General features: G+C 39.8%; 1 protein-coding gene across 1 annotated transcript in view; it reads left to right on the top strand.

Annotated features, from left to right (window-relative positions):
* The window catches only part of FHIT (fragile histidine triad diadenosine triphosphatase), an 813,394-nt gene that overhangs the window by 485,794 nt on the left and 304,108 nt on the right, over positions 1–23,492 (top strand). The window lies entirely within an intron of this gene.

The raw sequence follows: 23,492 nt of genomic DNA, 5'->3' as shown, positions 1-23,492 counted from the left end.
AGAACTTGAGCTCTAGAGAAAGGGAGACCTGGGGTTAAACTCAAGTCCTACTATTTACTCTCTGTGTAACATAAACAACTTAACTTTTGAACCTAATTTTCTTTAGTAATCTACAGGGGATAGTTCCTAATGGATTGTTTTAAGCATTGGAAATCATAAACATCAGGCATCTAGTCCAAGGCTTAAAAAGTAGGAGACGCTCAGAAAATGGTAGTGTTAGGACCACAATTCTAACTTATCCTTGTAACAGTCCATGTCACTGGATTCTGAGTTACATGCTTTGTTGATTCACAGTGTGGAATGAACACTTATTCTCACTGCTTATTGTTTCAGTGCTTCCTGTTCTTAACCACCACGCGTAAGTGTCTCGGGAGAAGACCGTGTCTCATGGTCTGTTTGGTTGTTGAGAATGCATCAGGTGCTCCGCCAATACTTAATTGATTGGTATTTTATTGATTGACTATCTTTTAGAGATCTGAAAATTCTTCTTCCTTCTTCCTCCCTGGTAACAACTTAAAGATACAGAAATTCACTGTATCATAAAATGTTTGATTTCTTCCCTGTCTGCCTTACTTTGAGTCAGATTTCTGTGTTCTGACATGAAACTTAGCTTTTTTTTTTTCTTCTGAGGATAAATCAATGTCTCTCATTTCTTGCTCTTTTCCAAATTCCCTTTTGTAAGTCTTTCTCTTTCTACCCTACACATGACTTCTCTCCTGTTCTTCTGGTTGGAATTCATCACGGGTGTCATAAATGCCCTTATGTCTGTGTGATTCTCCTGCCTACTTTCCCTCCAGAAGATATATTCACCTTATTTGAAAGAAAACATTATTTGTTTCTTAGCATATGATCCGAATAACAGTGAAATGTTTGTTTAAAATTAATGCTTTGAGCAAAGAACCCTCTCTGTTTACTTGACTTACAATATTTTAATATTTAACGTGCTATGATGCAAAACTTGTGGAAGAAAAATATCCTTGTGTGATCTGGTTGCCTAACAATTTACATTCAGCTGCAGTATTTTGTTTGCTATAATTACTCACTGACAAAACAGGGAATCGAAATGCAAAAATACAAAATGCTCTCGGTTTGCATTTTATTTTGGAACATGAAAAACCCTCAGTTCTTGAGAGAGCATAAAAAAGGAAACCAAGCTTACTCAGATATCCATCTTCACAAACCAACTCTTCAGCAGTAAGGCTCAAACTAGAGTGGAAACTGTCGGGCTTTCAGAGAGGTTTTTTTTTTTTTTTTTTTTGCGGTACGCGGGCCTCTCACTGTTGTGGCCTCTCCCATTGTGGAGCACAGGCTCCGGACGAGCAGGCTCAACGGCCATGGCCCACGGGCCCAGCCGCTCCACGGCATGTGGGATCTTCCCAGACCGGGGCACGAACCCGTATCCCCTGCATCGGCAGGCGGACTCTCAACCACTGCGCCACCAGGGAAGCCCCTCAGAGAGGTTTTTAAAGAGATTATGTGATGTGGACTTAGAGTTGGAGGGCAGGGCCCAGGATCATCATATTCCATCTCTTACCCCAGACTCTACCTGCATCACTCCTTCCATTGAGTAGCATCTATAGATCTGCTCTGAAACAGTTGAAGTTTCTTAGATGAAAAGTACGAATCCCTGGGCTCTTGTTATAGAATGTCCGGCCCTGGTGCTTTTTTCCCCTCCTACGATTTGCATTCTTGAAAGGGACAGGTTTCCATGGGATTGTGGATCTGAGTAGAGCATAACAGCTGACACTTACACACTGTGTGTACTGACCAATAGTTTGCCCCTTGATTTCTACCAGAGTGAAAAAGCCCTTCCCTAGATACAGAGGTAGGAACTCTCATACACCCAGATCTTAGCGCCTTCACACATCACCCCACCCTCATTGCGGTCTGAAAAATGAAAAGCATTTTTATTTCTGAGATTCTGAATAGGATGGCCACAATGCATTTTTCCAAAAAGTGACAGAGAAAATCAAAACAAGAGTCTTCTTTATGATTAAAGTCAACAAGTACTCTCCAGTTTAAACAAAAAGGAAAACAAAAATAAAGAACAGAAGAATTGATTTTTGTCTTACACTGTGGGCAAAAAGTTATACATTTTTTAAACCTGAAAATGACTAAGACAACCATTCATTTATTCATTATAATTCAAAATATCATTTTTCTCCTAATAAGCTACCTTCTTTCCAAATGTGCAGCAGTTTTCATGTAACTATTCAAAGTTGGTAGGATACTTTATAGGATAAACTATATGAAATAGTTTACCAAGAGCAGTTAATATACATTCCAATATTTCTGACATATAAAGCAGTTAATGCAAAAGATTAATCAACCATGTGTTGGCAGGATTTGGGGAATGTTCTTAGAAATGAAGACTATGTTATCTGATGCATATTTAAAAAGATAGTTTTCTCCAGGCAATCAGTAACACAGGATTTAGTGATTCTTAGTTCCTAAGTATTGATTCTGTGATCTAAACTCATTTTTATTTGACTTCTAGATAGCGAGAAAGTTGATTTTTGAGTTGAAGAATTACTTTCTTTACAGGAAAACATTTTTCATGTAACATGGGGATAGATTTCAGCAAACATTTTATTTTTTGAATGCTAGTGATAATTTCCAGTAGGTTCTTTATTTTTATTTATGCTTCAAACAAGTTTTAGAGGTTCTCCAGGGTTCAGAATACCACTTTCTTACTACCATGTTTCTACCAATAATAAGAAATTGGACAACTGACCATTTTTCTCGGTGCATCTGAGCATGTTGTTTGTCAAAGCATAGAAAGCTCATGGAGCATAGTAAAAATGCCTGTGAATTGAAACTACTCTCTGCGGATGACACATTATATGACCACTACCTACTGAGGCCCTGTTGAAGTTAGACTATTTTAGATTTAAGGAATACATAATAAAGTTTTATGAAAGGAAGGGAGATTTATTGCATGGAGTCTTGCACTTTCAGGAGAAAGGAAGAGGAACTGAGTGAGCTCTAGGCAGCCCTCACTCATGAACTTCACGGTTACAGAAAAACCTCTGCTATTTTCGACTTTCTAGCTACCTAGATTTCCTTGCTTACTTGGTTCCAGTTCCTTAGGAACGTGAGCTTCTGCTTCACCACCCTGGTCTCTCTGTACTGTAACCTCTCCGCCTAAGATCTTGCCACTTGGTCTAGGTCTCCCAATTGACATTTCCAATAACAATTAAAAATATTTTGTTGTATTTTTTTTTAACTCTACAAAATATTTTATCGCTTGGATGTGCGAGATAAATTTAAGAGGCAGAAGAATAAATATTGGCTCTCAAATTTCTTTGCTAGTGATAACGCAGAATACAAAAGGAATAGTTTGACAAGTTACAATCAGTTCAGTTTGGGATACATTGTTTGCGTATGAGTCTGAAACTCCGAGAAGAGTCCTAGATATAGAATTAAGTTGCTTTTTTTCATACAAAATTATCTAGCACAATATATTGATTAATCAATATAATGCCAATTTATAATAACACCAACTTCTCATTATATGTGGGTCATTTCTTGAGCACTCTGAACTGTTACATTGACATACACTACTTGCCCTCGCCCATGCCAACATGACACTAGTTTTATTTTTAAAGTCTTATTATTGCATAAATAAGTCTCCATACCGTATCACTACCATATCTTCTTCCTCCTCTTCAAAATTGTCTTGGCTGTTTTGGTTCTTTTTTTTTTTTTTTTTTTTTTTAATACAGCAGGTTCTTATTACTCAATTTTATACATGTCAGTGTATACATGGCAATCCCAATCGCCCAATTCATCACACCACCACCACCAACCCCCCCACGGCTTTCCCCCTTTGGTGTCCATACGTTTGTTCTCTACATCTGTGTCTCAATTTCTGTCCTGCAAACCGGTTCATCTGTACCATTTTTCTACGTTCCACATATATGCGTTAATATACGATATTTGTTTTTCTCTTTCTGACTTACTTCACTCTGTATGACAGTCTCTAGATCCATCCACATCTCAACAAATGACGCAATTTCATTCCTTTTTATGGCTGAGTAATATTCCATTGTATATATGTACCACATGTTCTTTATCCATTCATCTGTCAGTGGGCATTTAGGTTGTTTCCGTGACCTGGCTATTGTAAATAGTGCTGCGATGAACATTGGGATGCATGTGTCTTTTTGAATTATGGTATTCTCAGGGTATATGCCCAGTACTGGGATTGCTGGATCATATGGTAATTCTATTTTTAGTTTTTAAAGGAACTTCCATACTGTTCTCCATAGTGGCTGTATCAGTTTACATTCCTACCAGCAGTGCAAGAGGGTTTCCTTCTCTCCACAACCTCTCCAGCATTTGTTGTTTGTAGATTTTCTGATGATACCCATTCTAACTGGTGTGAGGTGATACCTCGTAGTTTTGATTTGCATTTCTCTAATCATTAGTGATGTTGAGCAGCTTTTCATGTGCTTCTTGGCCACCTGTATGTGTTCTTTGGAGAAATGTCTATTTAGGTCTTCTGCCCATTTTTGGATTGGGTTGTTTGTTTCTTTAATATTGAGCTGCCTGAGCTGTTTATATATTTTGGAGATTAATCCTTTGTATGTTGATTCATTTGCAAATATTTTCTCCCATTCGGAGGGTTGTCTTTTTGTCTTGTTTATGGTTTCCTTTGCTGTGCAGAAGATTTGAAGTTTCATTAGGTCCCGTTTGTTTATTTTTGTTTTCATTTCCATTTCTCTAGGAGGTGGATCAAAAAAGATCTTGCTGTGATTTGCGTCAAAGGGTGTACTTTCTATGTTTTCCTCTAAGATTTTTATAGTGTCCGGTCTTACATTTAGGTCTCTTATCCATTTTGAGTTTCTCTTTGTGTATGGTGTTGGGGAGTGTTCTAATTTCATTCTTTTACATGTAGCTGTCCCGTTTTCCCAGCACCACTATTGAAGAGACTGTCTTTTCTCCATTTTATATCCTTGCCTCCTTTGTCATAGATTAGTTGACCATACGTGCTTCCTATCTTGTTCCATTGATCTATGTTTCTGTTTTTGTGGAGTACCATATTGTCTTGATTACTGTAGCTTTGCAGTATAGTCTGAAGTCAGGGAGTCTGGTTCCTCCAGCTCCGTTTTTTTCCCTCAAGACTGCTTTGGCTATTCGGGGTCTTTTGTGTCTCCATACAAATTTTAACATTTTTTCTTCTAGTTGCATAAAAAATGCCACTGGTAATTTGATAGTGATTGCATCGAATCTGTAGATTGCTTTGGGTAGTATAGTCATTTTCACAATGTTGATTCTTCCAATCCAAGAACATGGTATGGCTCTCCATTTGTTTGTGTCACGTTTGATTTCTTTCATCAGTGTCTTTTAGTTTTCTGCATACAGGTCTTTTGTCTGCCTAGGTAGGTTTATTCCTAGGTATTTTATTCTTTGTGTGGCAATGGTAAATGGGAGTGTTTCCTTAATTTCTCTTTCAGATTTTTCATCATTAGTGTATAGGAATGCAAGAGATTTCTGTGCATTAATTTTGTATCCTGCAACTTTACCAAGTTCATTGATTGGCTCTAGTAGTTTTCTGGTGGCATCTTTAGGATTCTCTATGTATAGCATCATGTCATCTGCAAACAGTGGCAGCTTGACTTCTTCTTCTCCCATTTGTATTCCTCTTATTTCTTTTTCTTCTCTGATTGCCGTGGCTAGGACTTCCAAAACTACGTTGAATAATAGTGGTGAGAGTGAACATCCTTGTCTTGTTCTTGATCTTAGGGGAAATGTTTTCAGTTTTTCTCCACTGAGAATGATGTTTGCTGTGGGTTTCTCATATATGGCCTTTATTATGTTGAGGTAGGTTCCCTCTATGCCCACTTTCTGGAGAGTTTTTATCATCAGTGGGTGTTGAATTTTGACAGAAGCTTTTTCTGCATCTATTGAGATGATCATATGGTTTTTCTTCTTCAATTTGTTAATATGGTGAATCACATTGATTGATTTGCGTGTATTGAAGAATCCTTGCATCCCTGGGATAAATCCCACTTCATCACGGTGTATCATCCTTTTAATGTATTGTTGCATTCTGTTTGCTAGTATGTTGTTGAGGATTTTTGCATCTATATTCATGAGTGATATTGGTCTGTAATTTTCTTTTTTTGTAGTATCTTTGTCCGCTTTTGGTATCCGGGTGATGGTGGCCTCATAGAATGAGTTTGGGAGTGGTCCTTCTTCCACAATTTTTGGAAGAGTCTGAGAAGGATGGGTGTCAGCTCTTCTCTAAATGTTTGATAGAATTCACCTCTGAAGCCATCTGGTCCTGGACTTTTGTTTGTTGGAAGATTGTTAATTCCAGTTTCAATTTCATTACTTGTGATTGGTCTGTTCATATTTTCTATTTCTTCCTGGTTCAGTCTTGGAAGGTTATACCTTTCTAAGAATGTGTCCATTTCTTCAGGGTTGTCCATTTTATTGACATAGATTTGCTTGCAGTAGTCTCTTAGGATGCTTTGTATTTCTGTGGTGTCTGTTGTAACTTCTCCTTTTTCATTTCTAATTTTATTGATTTGAGTCCTCTCTCTCTTTTTCTTGATGAGTCTGGCTAATGGTTTATCAATTTTGTTTATCTCCTCAAAGAACCACCTTTTAGATTTATTGATCTTTACTGTTGCTTTCTTTGTTTCTATTTCATTTATTTCTGCTCTGATCTTTATGATTTCTTTCTTTCTGCTAACTTTGGGTTTTGTTTGTTCTTCTTTCTCTAGTTCCTTTAGGTGTAAGCTTAGATACTTTATTTAAGATGTTTCTTGTTTCTTGAGGTAGGCTTGTATAGCTATAAACTTCCCTCTTAGAACTGCTTTTGCTGCATCCCATAGGTTTTGGATCGTCGTGTTTTCATTGTAATTTGTCTCTAGGTACTTTTGATATCCTCTTTGATTTCTTCAGTGATCTCTTGGTTATTTAGTAACGTATTCTTTAGCCTCCATGTGTTTGTGTTTTTTACATTTTTTTCCCCTGTAATTGAGTTCTAATCTCATAGCATTGTGGTCAGAAAAGATGCTTGATATGATTTCAATTTTGTTAAATTTACTGAGGCTTGATTTGTGACCCAAGATCTGATCTGTCCTGGAGAATGTTCCATGTACACTTGAGAAGAAAGTGTAATCTGCTGTTTTTGGATGGGATGTCCTATAAATATCAATTAAATCTATCTGGTCTGTTGTGTCATTTAAAACTTCTGTTTCCTTATTTATTTTCATTTTGGATGATCTGTCCATTGGTGTAAGTGAAGTGTTAAAGTCCCCCACTATTATCGTGTTACTGTCAAATTCCTCTTTTATAGCTGTTAGCAGTTGCCTTATATATTGAGGTGCTCCTATGTTGGGTGCATATATATTTATAATTGTTATATGTTCTTCTTGGATTGATCCCTTGATCATTATGTAGTGTCCTTCCTTGTCTCTTGTAACATTCTTTATTTTAAAGTCTATTGTATCTGATATGAGTATTGCTACTCCAGCTTTCTTTTGATTTCCATTTGCATGGAGTATCTTTTTCCATCCCCGCACTTTCAGCCTGTATGTGTTCCTAGGTCTGAAGTGGGTCTCCTGTAGACAGCATATATATGGGTCTTGTTTTTGTATCCGTTCAGCAAGCCTGTGTCTTTTGGTTGGAGCATTTAATCCATTCACGTTTAAGGTAATTACCACTATGTATGTTCCTATGACCATTTTCTTAATTGTTTTGGGTTTATTTTTGTAGGTCCTTTTCTTCTCTTGTGTTTCCCGCTTAGAGAAGTTCCTTTAGCTTTTGTAATAGAGCTGGTTTGGTGGTGCTGAATTCTCTCAGCTTTTGCTTGTCTGTAAAGCTTTTGATTTCCCCATAGACTCTGAATGATATCCTTGCCGGGTAGAGTAATCTTGGTTGTAGTTTCTTCCCTTTCATCACTTTAAGTATATCATGCCACTCCCTCTGGCTTGTAGAGTTTCTGCTGAGAAATCAGCTGTTAACCTTATGGGAGTTCCCTTGTATATTACCTGCCATTTTTCTCTTGCTGCTTTCAATAATTTGTCTTTAATTTTTGCCAATTTGATTACTATGTGTCTTGGTGTGTTTCTCCTTGGGTTTATCCTGTTTGAGTCTCTGCGCTTCCTGGACCTGGGTGGCTATTTCCTTTCCCATGTTAGGGAAGTTTTTGACTATAATCTCTTCAAATATTTTCTCTGGTCCTTTCTCTCTCTCTTCTCCCTCTGGGACCCCTGTAATGCACATGTTGTTGAGTTTGATGTTGTCCCAGAGGTCTCTTAGGCTGTCTTCATTTCTTTTCATTCTTTTTTCTTTATTCTGTTCCGCAGCAGTGAATTCCACCATTCTGTCTTCCAGGTCACTTATCCTTTCTTCTGCCTCAGTTATTCTGCTATGGATTCATTCTAGTGTAGTTTTCATTTCAGTTATTGTATTGTTCATTTGTTTGTTTGTTCTTTAATTCTTCTAGGTCTTTGTTAAACATTTCTTGCATCTTCTCGATCTTTGCCTCCATGCTTTTTCTGAGGTCCTGGATCATGTTCACTATCATGATTCTGAATTCTTTTTCTGGAAGGTTGCCTGTCTCCACTTCATTTAGTTGTTTTTCTGGGCTTTTATCTTGTTCCTTCATCTGGTACATAGCCCTCTGCCTTTTCATCTTGTCTATCTTTCTGTGAATGTGGTTTTTGTTCCACAGGCTGCAGGATTGTAGTTCTTCTTGCTTCTGCTGTCTGCCCTCTGGTGGATGAGGCTGTCTAAGAGGCTTGTGCACGTTTCCTGATGGGAGGGACTGGTGGTGGATAGAGCTGGCTGTTGCTCTGGTGGGCAGAGCTCAGTAGAACTTTAATCTGCTTGACTGCTGATGGGTGTGGCTGGGTTCCCTCCCAGTTGGTTGTGTGGCCTGAGGCAACCCAACACTGGAGCCTGCCTGGGGTCTTTGGTGGGGCTAATGGCAGACTCTGGGAGGACTCACGCCAAGGAGTACTTCCCAGAACTTCTGTTTCCAGTGTCCTTGTCCCCACGGTGAGCCACAGCCACCCCCGCCTCTGCAGGAGACCCTCCAACACTAGCAGGTAGGTCTGGTTCAGTCTCCCCCGGAGTCACTGCTCCTTCCCCTGGGTCCCGATGCGCACACTACTTTGTGTGTGCCCTCCAAGAGTGGAGTCTCTATTTCCCCCAATCCTTTTGAAGTCCTGCAATCAAATCCCACTAGCCTTCAAAGTCTGATTCTCTAGGAATTCCTCCTCCCGTTGTTGGACCCCAAGGTTGGGAAGCCTGACGTTGGGCTCAGAACCTTCACTCCAGTGGGTGGACTTATGTGGTATCAGTGTTCTCCAGTGGGTGAGTCACCCACCCAGCAGTTATGGGATTTGATTTTACTGTGATTGCACCTCTCCTACCATCTCATTGTGGCTTCTCCTTTGTCTTTGGATGTGAGATATCTTTTTGGGTGAGTTCCAGTGTCTTCCTGTCCATGATTGTCCAGCAGCTAGTTGTGATTCTGGTGTTCTCGCAAGAGGGAGTGAGAGCACGTCGTTCTACTCCACCATCTTGACGCAGGACCTATTTAGTTGTATTTTTATCCGGCTTTTTTGTGTGTCATTGTGAGACTTGATAAATCAATCGTGATATTTATCCCTTTTGTACTTGGAGGCATCCTCAGAATCCTCCTTAACACAGTGTTCTTAGTAGCCACTCTCAGTGGGTTAGAGTTGATGTGCCTAAAGTCCATAATCTTTTATGTCTCTTTACCACTAACAAGAGGTAATTCTAAAACAGAGGTTTGGGAAAAGGGCAGACATGGTTTCTATAAAAGAGAAAAGCAGGAAATACTGTTATGGTGGTAAAATGTACATAATATAAAATTTACTATCTTAACCATTTTAAAATCTACAATTCAGTGGCACTGAGTATAAGCACGTTGTCATGCAACCATCACCATTATCCATTTCCAGAACTTTTAAAATCATTCCAAACAAAAACTGTGTACCACTTAAATAGTAACTCCCCATTCCTTCCTCCCATCAGCCACTGGTAGCTTCTATGCTATTTTCTGTTGTCTATGAATTTACTCTACATACCCCATAAAAGTGGAATCATACAGTATTTGTCCTTTTTGTCTGGCTTATTTGACTTAGCATAATGTTTTTGAGGTTCTGTGTATGCAGTAGCAGAATTTCATTCCTGTTTAAGGCTGACTAGTACTCCATTGTGTGTGTGTGTGTGTGTGTGTGTGTGTGTGTGTATGTATATGTATACATATATACACACATGTACATTTTGTTTATCCAGGGGATGGCATTTTAAACCAGGCTGTCTAGGGCAGGAAAGGTACAGCAAAGCAGCTTGGTGTCATGGGAAGGCTCAGCGATAACAGATCAAGCAGGGGTCATAGTCTAGATTCTCCTAGTATTCTACTTAGTAGTAGTATGACCTTTGGCATCGTTAATTGATTCTCCCATACTTTTTCTTTGTCATCGTCCAATGGACATAATAATAGCTCTTTAAGGGTTGTTGCGATGTTTATATGAGATAATGCATAGGATATGCCTTGCCTGGCAGCTAGTAGGTGTTCAGAAAGTCAATCTCCCTCCCAGAAACCCCCATCTGTGACAAGAATGAAGAGGTACTTAATAGTAGGTGTGTTTCTCTTATAGTTTAGGAAAAATAATAAAATAGTATACGAGTCCCCAGGACATAGAGTTGAGAACTGTCGGGCAGGAATGGCACAGTCCTCAGACCGGGAAGAGTGGTCTCTGGGAATTTACCACTCCTTGTATCCTTTCCATGAACCGGCAGTGTCTGGCTCTGTGGGTTGGGCTGATCTCTGGAGAGAAAGGAAAGCATGCCTTTCTGTCTGCCATGCTGAAAATGCCTTTTCTAAGATAAAAGTGTCTGCCCCTCTTCGAAACTGCTTTTGCTGCTTCCCATGAAAAAACCTTTTTCATTTTGATAAAAAGCAATTTCTCTCTTCCTGCCAAGCCAGCAAAGACGCTTTGAGAAGTGCTTATGCTTTCCTGGTATCAGGGTGTAAAATCTGCATGACATGGAGACCGTCGTGGCATCATTTCAGCAGCTGGCAAGGGAGATGCCTGGAAGAACAACAGAGCAAAACACACCCCCTCCTCTGTTAATGCACTCGAATCAGAAGCGTATGCTTGGGAATCTAACTCCTGGTTGTTTGGGCACCTCGAAGCTCGCAGTAGAGTCAGGAGTGCAGAAGAGCTTTTGTTAAAGAACTTCCCGCAAATAATAGAATCAGGATGGGGTGGTGGAAATAGCGAAAACTGAGTAGGTGCCCTGCTCTCCTTCTCTCCTCCCCCACCCCCAGTATATTAAGTGGTTGCCTTCAGGCAGAAAATCTTTCAGTTCCAAATAAATCCAAAGTAATAGAACTCAAAGCAACCTGCGCTTTCTAATCGACTCCAAAATTTGTGGGGGAAGTCCTCTGTAGAATCCTTTCTCTCTGTGTGTCTCTGAAGAGTTATAGGCAAGTTGAAGTTAGAGAAGTGAAGCAAAAATGTTGTATGCTGACCTGTCACCCCGCACTGCCTTAGAAGCTCTGCCTGCGGAAATTGCATAATGCTGTTGGAGCTTACAGAGATGTGTTCTCACATATCTTCCTGAAGAAGGGGGTTAGTCCCGTGTTTAGTTGTACCTGGGATGGCTCTTTTCACATCTTAAAGCTGGTGTTTCTTATTAAGTATCTGGACATTATCCAACATATCCATGTGGGTCGGCTGATCCAAATGCTTATGGAGTCCTCAGGAGCTCTTGTTCAATGTATGAAAGGCTGCCTAGAGGGGGTTTATGGCACATGAGGTTGAGTGTAAGCTTTGGAATCAGATCTAAGTTACCCTTCCCGCTCCTCTAAGCTGTGTGACATTTGGCAAGGCATCTAACCTCTCTGAGCTAAAGTTTGCTTTCCTGTAAAATGATGATAAGCCTGCCTCTTCACATGTTGGTCTCCAAGAGTAAATAAAATCAAAGGACTTTTTCTAAATGTTTTGCTCAGTGTTTGCTGTGTAACCAGTGCCCAGAAAATGTTGGGGTTTTTCTCTTCTTTCTTCTCCCGGTTCGCAGTATAATTTTTCTTGGTGCAAATGCCAAAGCTCACAAGCTCTGTGCAGTACCATCTTTAGGATGTAGAAATTGGTCAGGAACCTCAGGGGTAAAGCTGAGAATTAGAAAGAAGAAGAAAGCTTATCACCATGCATTTCTCAGTTGGCATCCCTTTGCCTTTTCTAGTTAGAGTCTTTCGTAGTAAAGTGGTTACTTACTTATTTTTTCTTATCCTTGAAGCCATGTTTGTAGGATAGTGTTTGACAGGCGTTTTGTGTGTGCCAAAGTGTGGGGAAAGTAATAAGGAGAAGTCCATTCGAGATGTCACTTCTCTGTGCTGAATGCCGAAAATGACAATAAAATCCCTTCGTCAAAACCTTATTGGTGGGTTGAGTGTCTCCGCATCAAGAAAGGCTGCCTCTCTCCTCACACAAGAAAAGTGTTTCAGGGCGGATGCAAAGATAGGACCCTGTATTGTGGAATGGGGGAGTCTATTCTTTTTACTTCTGTAGAGAATCATATTGTGACAGGATTTTTTTTTTTTAATTTTTCCTGTGTTGGGCAACTGTCCTCTCTGATCAAAGACACACACACACACACACACACACACACACACACACACACACGTACACACGCGCATGTATTACCTTCAGTGAGAATTTGGAGCATGCAGCAAAGGCATCCTTTCTCACTTAACTGGTTCCATAATTTTAAAATATTGTATTTCTCATCAGGGACAGGTGATGAAATGTTACTATTTTGGGGGAGGCTAAGGATGGGCTTTAAAATTTTTCTCATCAAGACTCAGTGTACATAAAATAGATAACTAATAAGGACCCACTGTGTAGTACAGGGAGCTCTACTCAGTACTCTGTAATGGCCTATATGGGAAAAGAATCTGAAAAAGAGTGGATACATGTATATGTATAACTGATTCACTTTGCTGTACACCTGAAACGAATACAATACTGTAAATCAACTATACTCCAATAAAATATTTTTTAAAAAGACTTAGTGTACAAAGAGATGTGAAGGTACAAACAACCACCATCACAACAACAAAGAAAAGAAGGTAGCACTTGTAGACTCTTGCCCTGTGTTCAGCAAGCACCTGACACCTAGGAAGCACTCAGTAAATGCTGGTTTTGGTATTACTAATAAACACATCAGGCAGAAGCCTTAATGTCGGTTTCTCAGTGTTATCTTTAGGGAAAATCAGGTACAGCTGTCAAGGTACTGAATGGACTTCCTTGCTCCATTGTATGATAGAATTCCCAGTAATTTCAAAATGATGATGCTCATTGAGAAGCGTTGGCTGGGGGTCTGGGGTGGGTGTATCAGAGCAACATCTACTGATGACAGGATCACAAGATGCCTTTACATTTGTTCTTTCATTGATTTGGCAGGCAATACCTTGTATTTTTTCTAGTCTGACCTCAACACTTTCATTTATTTCACACCCATATAAAGTGTTTCCCAAGTTCTATGTTAGAATAAAAAAAATAATTTGTTATTTAAAGTGATTTTATAGTGTGTAATCTTCCTTCTTTCTTTTCCTTTTGTCTGTTTCTATTTCTTCCCAATAATTGTTTGGAAACTTGTCATTTGGTTCCAAAAGGAAATTTGAATCTAATCCAAAACTTTTGTAAATTTAATGATTAAAAAGCTAAAGAACTCATATGTAGCGTTATTATCAAGTTAAACTGATTTCTCTGCTTGTAATAGCTTGTATTTATAAAATTTTTCAATGATTGAACAAACTCATTAAATCTATTGCCCTCTCAATAAATGCATGTGGGTGTTTCTTGTTTTTTGTTTTTTTTTTTTTCTCAGAGTAATCTCTGGAAGACTACAGTGTACATGGTTCTGATTCACATGTATCAAATGCCTAGTTTGAATAGGGCTGTGGATACATTTATACTAAGTATGTTGAAAGAAAATATTTAATTGTATATGTATGTATCTGTATATATGTTTGTTTGTTTGTTTTCTTGCGGTACGCGGGCCTCTCACTGTTGTGGCCTCTCCCGTTGCGGAGCACAGGCTCCGGACGCGCAGGCTCAGCGGCCATGGCTCACGGGCCCAGCCGCTCCGCGGCGTGTGGGATCTTTCCGGACCGGGGCACGAACCCGTGTCCCCTGCATTGGCAGGTGGACTCTCAACTACTGCGCCACCAGGGAAGCCCTGTATATACGTTTTTAAGAAAACTTCTTTTTTTCCTCTGTATTTGGGCTTTTTTGCCCTGTGAGCATCCTATAAGGTTACATTAGGAAAGGACTGTTTGAAGGAGTTGAAGTGAAGGAGATAAAGTAGTAAGAGATAAAGAAGAAAGCTGAGTAGGTACAGCCCAGGTAACTTCGGTATCACTTAGGTATGACTGCTAGGAAAGAAAAAGAAGAGGGGGATGGGTGTTACCAAATCATGGACTTGATTTGTCTCCAACTTTTTATATGCCTGGAGATGTTTTTCCTAAAGCCTTGAAGTTGATGGAGTCTTGACTGTCCTCCGTCCTTGTGGTCCTTTCATCTTTCCTTGAAAACCTGTGAAGCTTTCTCAGTGCAGCCTGTGGAAGATATTCTATTATTTGTTAAGGAATTGTTGGGTACCTCATATGTGGCAGGGAGATGGCTAAATGCTTGAGATCCAAAGGTACAAAAGGCAGAAGAGGGCCCTGACATTATGATGAGGGAGACAGTTAAGAAACAAGTAAAAAAAATAATTATGGACTGGCATATATATGTCTGGAAAGGAAAGGAGATGGTTGGGATAGTCTACTCGACATGGTACGGTTAGGGAAGACCTCTCTAGGAGATGTCATCTAAGCTGATAACTGAAAGGTAAGAAGGCAACGGCCACACAGGAGCAAAGGAGAAGGGCATTCCGAGCAGGGAGAAGAGACAGCAACCAAGGAGCCGAGGTAGAGAGGAGCTTGGCATGTTCTCACACTGCCAGAAAGCCAGTGTGCCTGAGGCATGGGAAGCAAGGCAGAGCAAGGACTAAGATGAAATTGGAAACATAGACGGGAGCCGGATCACCTGAGGACTGTGTTTTAAGTGCACTGGGTTGGCAGATTTAGCAAATAAAAACACAGGATTCCCAGTTAAGTTTGACACTCTGATAAAACAACACGTGCTTTTCTTGTATAAGCACAGCCCAAATAAATATTCCATGGGGCATACTTATACTAAAGAGCAAAAATTATCCATTGTTTATCTGGGGGTCACATTTAACTGGATGTCCTGTATTTTGTCTGGCAACCCTGTCAGTGGGGGAGGAGGGTGATCTGATTTGCGTTTGTGAAAAGGTCAGTCAGCTTCGTTTCCTTGCTGCATGTTTCGCCTGCTGCTTTTCTGATTCCCAGAAGCAGCTGAAAGAACGTTCTAGCTGGTGCACAGTATTAATTACAGAGTGGTTTCCAGGGGTCCCTCTTTTCCTTTCTCTTCTTCTGAGGTCATCTGCCTGCCTTCTACTCCTCTTCTGGGTCTCAGCCTAAATGTGGCTTCTCCTGAGAAACCCATATACTTCCCCACCCCCATCCACCTCCTTAGGGACCCTCCTCCTATGCAGTCCCAAAGCCCCTTCAGCAGAGCATTTATGCCATGCGTCATCATTGCCTGTCTTCTGTCTTCCTCAGTAGACCAGGAAACCTCTGAGGACGTAGACTGTATATTTTTGCTCCTTGATTTTCTGGCGTCCAGTCCAGGGCCTGGCTCAGGGATTGGGTGAGTTAACTGCAAGGCCTCTGTAGAGTAACTCTCGGGTTAATAAGCCACAGTCTACTCAGAGTCCAGTTTCTGAGATATCAATTGCTAAAGGGTTTATATATTGAGCACTTCCTGCTGTCAGGTACTATGAAAAATCTTGGTGATATCTAAATCTAGGTCTCTGCCCGTAAGGAGCTCATAAACCAGTTGAGACTATGAGATAACTCAGAATATCGATAGTGAACAAAGCCATAGGAAATACAGTGAGGTATTAGAATAAGTGGTAGAATTGATAAGACTTAGGTGTCGTGAACCTGGACTCCATGGACCGCAGGTTGCTATCTATGTGAGAAGGCTTGGGGTAGAGGTCTGAGAACTCACTGGAATGATGTGCACAGTGTCATATGCATGTGCTTTCTTCTGGTGAGAGGGTTAGAGCTTTGATCACATTCTCAAAGGGGAAGCACCTGACTCCAGCCAGAATGTTGAGAACCATTCTGTTCCAAGTTCTACAGACATGGTGATTAACTGAAGACCTAAGTATTAAGGAGGGGAAACAGACAAGATAAGAACTATCTTTACAATTTCATGCTGGGGTAGAATTTCTTAGAAGAATAAAGTAAAACTTGAGGAATTTAAATCATAATTAAAGATCTGTGTTCAGTGAAGGAAGCCATGGAAAAATTAACAGAGGACAAACAGAGAAAAAACTAGAAATATTCATGAGAGCTAACAGATTTGTACTGAGGATATACTTTTTTTTAAACTTCTGCTAATTAGTAAACAGAAGTTTAAATGGGCAGAAGCTGCAAATGGGCATTTTACAGAGGGAAAACTTGAATGGCTAGTATGTTTTTGAGAGAGATGTTCCGTCTCAGTATTCAGAGATATGACTGTTAAAACGAGAGCCATTACTCTCTATAAGCATTAATCTCATGTCGGTTAAAAAAATTAGAGAGACAGATAATAAGATGTATATCTGAGGATGCATGAAAACAGGGATTTAGGGGGTTGTTTGGTTTGGGAAAGAATTAGAAGCAACTTATCTGCGTGTTGATAGGGGAATAGAGAAGTAAAATTGTGGTTTATGCTTATGAGAGTATACTGTGCTGTGGTCAAGGGGGATTAAAACCTAGAGCAGCAGTGTTCAATAGAAATTTAATGAGAGCCACATGTGTTATTTGAAGGTTTCTTTTGGTAGCAACGTCAGAAAAGTACAAAGAAATAAGTGAAATTAATTTTAATTTTATATTTTATTCAAGCCAATGTATCCAGGATTATCATTTCAATTTACCAATACCAAAATTATTAAGGAGGGATTTTTACATTACTTTTTTGTACTAAGTCTTCAAAATCTGGTGTGTATTTTACATGTACAGCACATCTCACTCAGATGCTAAATTTTCATTGCAAGTGCTCAATCCTTATTTCCGTATTTAGATTTCATAAAATGTACAGCTGAAGAAAACAGATTTACATACTTAGGGTGTTCCAGAAATACTTACAAGTGTTCTCATCATTGAATAGAATACCAGTTTTTAAATTTAAATTGATTGAAAATTAAGAATTTAGTTTCTCATTTGCATTTGTCACATTTCACATGCGCAGTAGCCACATATGAGTTATGGCTGCTGTATTGGATAGCACAGATGGAGACCACCTGTAATATTTAGGTGGTTTTCATAATATAGTGGTAGAATAAAAAATATAAGAATAAGAACAAGACGTACAATATTTAATACTGTAAATACATACTATTGAAATACATTGAGCATACAAAAAATCAATACTTTTTTTTTTTGCAGAAACACATGTGTAACGAAATATATGGGGAATATTTGAGAAGAATGTAGTTATATTTATAGAGTTAGGTAGCCTAGGATCAGAAAGGGAGGGATCAAAAGGGAAAGCATAAATGACATCTAGGAGAGTTCTACACTGCTAGTGTGCTTTGGGTCAAGGAGCTTACCCAACTCCGTTCTAGGCACCGAGGGTTAAAACAGAAAGCAGTGAGAAGTACATCTAGATAATGGAATATTATTGAGTGCTAAAAATAAACGAGCCATGAAAAGACATGGAAAAACCTTAAATGCATATAGCTAAGTGAGAGAAGCCAGTCTGAAAAGGCTACATACTGTATGATTCCAACTACATGACATTCTAGAAAAGGCAAAACTATGGGGACAATAAAAAGATCAGTGGTTACCAGGGGTAGTGGAAGAGATGAATAGGTGGAGCACAGAGGATTTTTAGGGCAATGAAAACACTCTGTATGATATTATAATAATGGATACATGTCATCATCTATTTGGCCAAATCCGTAGAATGTACAACAGCAAGAGTGAACCCTAAGGTAAACTATGGGCTTTGGATGATTATGATGCATCACTGTAGGTTCACCCTTCGTAAGAAATGTGCCACTCTGATGAATGACACTGATATGCATGGGTAGAGACAGGGGGTATGTGGGAAATCTCCGTATCTTCCTCTCAGTTTTGGTGTAAACCTAAAGGTTCTTTAAAAAGAAAAAAAAGTCTTGAAAAATATTTTTTAAAAAGCAGTTAGAATTAGCTCTGCTCAAGACAGCAGCAAAATTGGAAACTTAATGCAGAATTATGGTTTCATGATCACATTTTCAAATAGATGTTCCTTCTAAAACAGCAAACGGAATCATGCTGGGAACTCCCAAACACAGTTAATGTCATCAGAGGACATTAGTATGAAAAAAAATCAGAGGACATTTGCCTGAAGTCCCTTCATTCTTCTGATAAACGTAGTTTCTAAACATCATGTTCTCAGAACCTGTTAAATGTAGAAAATCCAAAAGGAGGTCCTATATAATTAAGCCTTCACAAGCCAGAGTGCAGTACTGCCATTCCCTCACCATTGTGTTTTGTGGAACATTACCATAATACGCATGCTGTTAATGGCTAAATTGTGTTCCCCCCAAATTCATGTTGAATCCCTAACCTCCAGGATGTCAGAATATGACTCTGTTGGAAGATAAAGTACTTTTAAGTACTTTAGGTAATTAAGCTAAAAGAAGGCTCTTAGAATGTGTTCGAATCCAATCTGACTGGTGTCCTTATAAGAAGAGGAGGTTAGGACACACAGAGAGATAGCAGGAAGTGCTTATACAGGGGGAAGGCTGTCAGCAAGCCAAGGAGAGAGGCCTCAAGGGAAACCAACCTGCATACACCTTGATCTTGGATGTCTCATCTCTAGAACTATGAGAAAATAAACTTCCACTATTTAAGCCATCCCGCCTGTGGGTATTTTGTGATGGCAGCCCTAGCAAACGGATATACCAGCATTTTAAAATATAACAACTTACTTGAGAGACAGTACAACATCAAGGGCAGGGGCTCTAGACTCAGATAGGAATGGCCTTAACTCCAGTGTTCAAATTACTAATTCTGGGACTCTGCGTGTTGCTTCCTCACTTGAGAAACAGGAAAAAGTCATTGTACCTAACTCCTAGGATTATTGGATTAATTGAGTGAATGGAAATAATTGCTATATAAATGTCAGTCATTATTCTGGTCGTTATGATTGAATGCCAGACTTCCTTTGTCACGATTTCTCTGCTCACTGTAGCAAGTACACCCCCAAGAACCAGGGTGACTTAACATACCAGTTCATTCCATGTGTGGTCTTAAGAATCATAAACAAAGAGATTAACTTGTTTACTGTTGAATGGCTTCTCCATTATTTTCAGTAGTTCACTCTCCAGAAGCATGGTTTTGAACTAACTGCTGGAGTTCTGAAATTGAACATGATATATTTTGAGTTTTCTTTTAGAAATTAACGTGGTCAGTGTAGACATGTGGGCATTTGGGGGTAGTGAGAATCCAACCTCAGCAGTTAGAAGCACAAGAATAAGCAACCACCTCTACTAGCCTTATGTGCCACCACCAGCTTCAGAAAGAACCAGCAGTGTAACAGTACAGATTCCCATATCCCATATTGTCATATCTGTAATACTGTTTTTCCTCTGGAAGGAACTGAGGACAGAATTAGCCTTCACAAGTCAGAGGGCAGCCCTGACATTCACCAACTGTTTTGTTTTGTGAAACATTACTATAATACGCTTGCATTTTAAAATGCAATAAATGCTTATCAAAGTGTCACTCTGAATGTAATCTCATCAGTGTGTTTAAGTTGGTTACCTTTGCAAGTTAAGCTCTAGGAGATAAAAGTGGGCACTTAATGTTCACTGGGTATGCTGAGAATATCTCTGCTTCTGTGCTCAGTTTCCTAAAATCACATAACATTTTGTTGTCTTGTAATACATAAAAGGGGTAGTTGGATCTGAGGAAGCTGTTAGTATGTCAGATAAACAAGTTACAAAGTTCCTTTTCAAGTGCATATGCCCTGCTTGGAGTGGAAACTTGCATCAGAAAGCCTGGGCGAAGTTTGGGCATCTTTCTGAAGAACATCTCTGATGTAAAAACTGCCGCTAAGCCTAATTTCTAGAGCTCAAATATTCTCCTACTCCCACCTGTAAAACATGACTGGCTATGTGTGGAGATTTCCTGCCTTTCTCATTCCCTCCTCCACTGTGTGCTTCCCCATATTGGGATGCTTCTCATTCAAGTGCCCTTGCTCTGCCAGAGGCTAGCTCTGTTTGTCTTTTTTATTGCCCCCCTAAATCTGTAAAAAAGTCCTAGTGTCCATGCAGGTGGAGGACTGATGGGATTGCCTGTAGACAGTCATGTATACTTGAGACAGACTAGACCTTTGCAGTCAGCCTGGCAAGCCCTTTCCAATTCCAACGTGTAAACACCCATGGCAGGCAGGCAGGCAGGCAGGCAGGCCTGCGTGGATGCTGCCAGGTACTGATTATCACATCAGCAGGCACAGCCGGCTTGACCATGCTCGCTGAATTGATTGGTGTTCTCTTAGAATTCCAGCTGTTTATTGAACACCTGTGTTTGGCTGAATTCAGCATTTGATTCTGCGGAATGGGCAAACCGGCCATGCATGAGATGGTAACTGCTAGAAAAAAAAAAAGGCACTGAGAACTAGTAAATAAGGCATGCGAAGAGCAACTTTAGTAAATGTTTCTGTTGGGATAGATAATTCTTCTTAATTTACACAAATGGCCCAGTGCTTGTCCAGTATTATTCATATATGAAATATTAGATGAGAAACATAAGATAAATCCATACATACTTCTGGAAGTACATACTCATTATTAATGATAGGAGAACAAGATTTGTGGAGAGCATAGGGTTTGACTGTAACCAAAAATTAGAGCTCTCGGTAGAAAGACACAGAATCCCTGCCCTCACTCCTCCTTTCTGAGCTCCAGAACCACAGAGTCATTTGCTTGCTGGTGATCTCAATGAAGACGAACCTCATGTGCCTTTCCACGCCCGCCCTCCTCCAAAAGTGCCCCTCCATCGTTCTCTGGTTTTCAAGAAACTTGGAAATCACCCATGTCCTCCCTCGCCTTCATCCCCATATTCAGTAATATATCTCATCCTTTCAGTTCTGCCTCCTAAATAATACTCCTCAAATATGTCCACCCCAGGGCACAGGTCTTCCCCAAAGGGAGAGAGAGGAGGGGACAAGAGGGTAGAGAGTTAACTTTTCTCTTTTACAAAGTTTTAATTCTGGTAAAAAAACAAAACAAAACAAAACAAACACATTTAACATAAAATGTATCACCTTAACCATTTTTATGTGTACAATTCAGTAGGGTTAAGTATACTTACATTGTAAAACAGATCTCCAGAACCTTCTCATCTTGCAAAATTGAAACTCTATACCCAATAAACAGCAATTTTTTTCTTTCTTCCTCCCTCCCTCCCTTCCTTCCTTCCTTCCTTCCTTCCTTCCTTCCTTCCTCATGGCCAATGTGGACAAGCAAAATAAGGTAGATAAAAGTTTAGGTCAACGTAATATCAATTTTTCAGCGTTTGGTTATTTTGCCACATACCTAAATGAAGAGTTTTAAGTGAGCCCACTCATCTATGGCTCTGGCCTTGCAAGCTCACAGTGTTCCCAGGGCTTGGCATGGGATTCTTCCCAGTGGTTTCACCAGGTGTCTCACACTGCCTTCATTTCAACAATCTGAAGAGAAGCGAAGGTGACCCAGGATAGGCACTTCGGTTTGTTTTTGCCAATTTATCACGTAGAAGAGAGCTTGTTGCTGTGGAATGAGATACAGGATCTGGATTTGTGTCTCATTATCATAATTTGTTTATGAGTGACTCTTTACCAGCAGAATCCTGCATCACGAAGAATCTTAGTTTTTATCTGGCAGATCAGTTTCTAGGTGCTGATGTTGCCAGGATGTTGCTGTTCATTGTCTTCCTCCTCTTCCTCCCTCTCCTTCCATCATTCTCATCACATACACATTTGAGACACTTAACTAAGGCACACTGGCAGTAGAAAAACATAAGAGGGATAACATTTGCTTTGCGTTGTTGTGGGGTAGTGAGCCCTGGGTTCACATACTGAAAATTCACTGAATGATGTTCCAGGGCTCTCCGCGTGTCTTGGCAGGACTTTCTCCTCCTTAGAAGTTTAAAGACATTGTCCCCAAACTTTTTAGGACGTCAGTGGGTAAAAGGTCAATTGACGAGTTAAAACTTACAAGTCTGATTCACAAAAGGCAGCTCGTCTATCTAGACATGTTTGTTCTATTAGAATTAAAGAGCTGTCAAATCCTTCCACCTTCTCAAGTAAACCCATATTTTCACGATTTTAGGGTTTTGCTTGGCTGTAAAATTTCCTCTGGGCTGTAAATCAGCACATGTAATCTGTTCAGGAATGAACTTTTTAGCAGAAGTCAAAGGAAAAAAATCAATTTAGCTGGTTTTGACTTGTAACAGTTAAAAGAAAAATTGAAAGTATGGGATTTTGGATAAGTAGTTTTGCTTCACAGTTTGAGGGTTGAGTGGATGTTAAAGTATCACTCACCACGTTGGCCAGTCATTTAGATCATTCTGTTTTACTATTCTGAAGCTATAAAATCCACCAAGTAATTAAGCAGGCTGCATGTTGTCAGATGTTTCACATACAGAACCAGTAGGCTTTTCCGCAGACGAAGAGAATGGACTTGAGGACACGAGGAGGGGGAAGGGTAAGCTGGGGCGAAGTGAGACAGTGGCATGGACATATATACACTACCAAACGTAAAATAGATAGCTAGTGGGAAGCAGCCGCATAGCACAGGGAGATCAGCTCAGTGCTCTGTGACCACCTAGAGGGGTGGGATAGGGAGGGTGGGAGGGAAACGCAAGAGGGAAGAGATATGGTGATATATGTATATGTAGAGCTGATTCACTTTGTTATACAGCAGAAACCAACACACCACTGTAAAGCAATTATACTCCAATAAAGATGTTAAAAAAAAAAAAAAAAAAGAACGAGCAGGCATTTCAACACAAATACTAAGCAGTTGGCGCAGGCTTTTTTTGGTTGAATATGTTATGTCACAGGTATAGAAGTGAGAAAAAGTCACAAGTTTCTTTCTAATGAATGCAAGGTTTACTGCTAAAAGATTAGCCTTAGTCATGGATTTGGGGGGTGAAAATTGATATTTCATGTATACATACACACGTAAACACAATTATTGGGCAAAAGACAGAAGTTCTGAGGTTGGATGAGGTACTATAGCATAGAGCTTAAAAGTGTGGGGTTTTTGTTCAGACACCCTGAGTTCAGATTTCACCATTGTGTATGAGTAGGTGGCTTTAACGAGATACTTAATCACTCCGA

The sequence above is a fragment of the Lipotes vexillifer genome, unplaced genomic scaffold (assembly GCF_000442215.2).
Source record: "Lipotes vexillifer unplaced genomic scaffold, Lipotes_vexillifer_v1.1 scaffold212, whole genome shotgun sequence".
In the NCBI taxonomy this organism is placed as follows: Eukaryota; Metazoa; Chordata; class Mammalia; order Artiodactyla; family Lipotidae; genus Lipotes; species Lipotes vexillifer.
The sequence above is the reverse complement of the archived record's forward strand: the minus strand, read 5'-3'. Positions and strand labels throughout refer to the sequence as shown.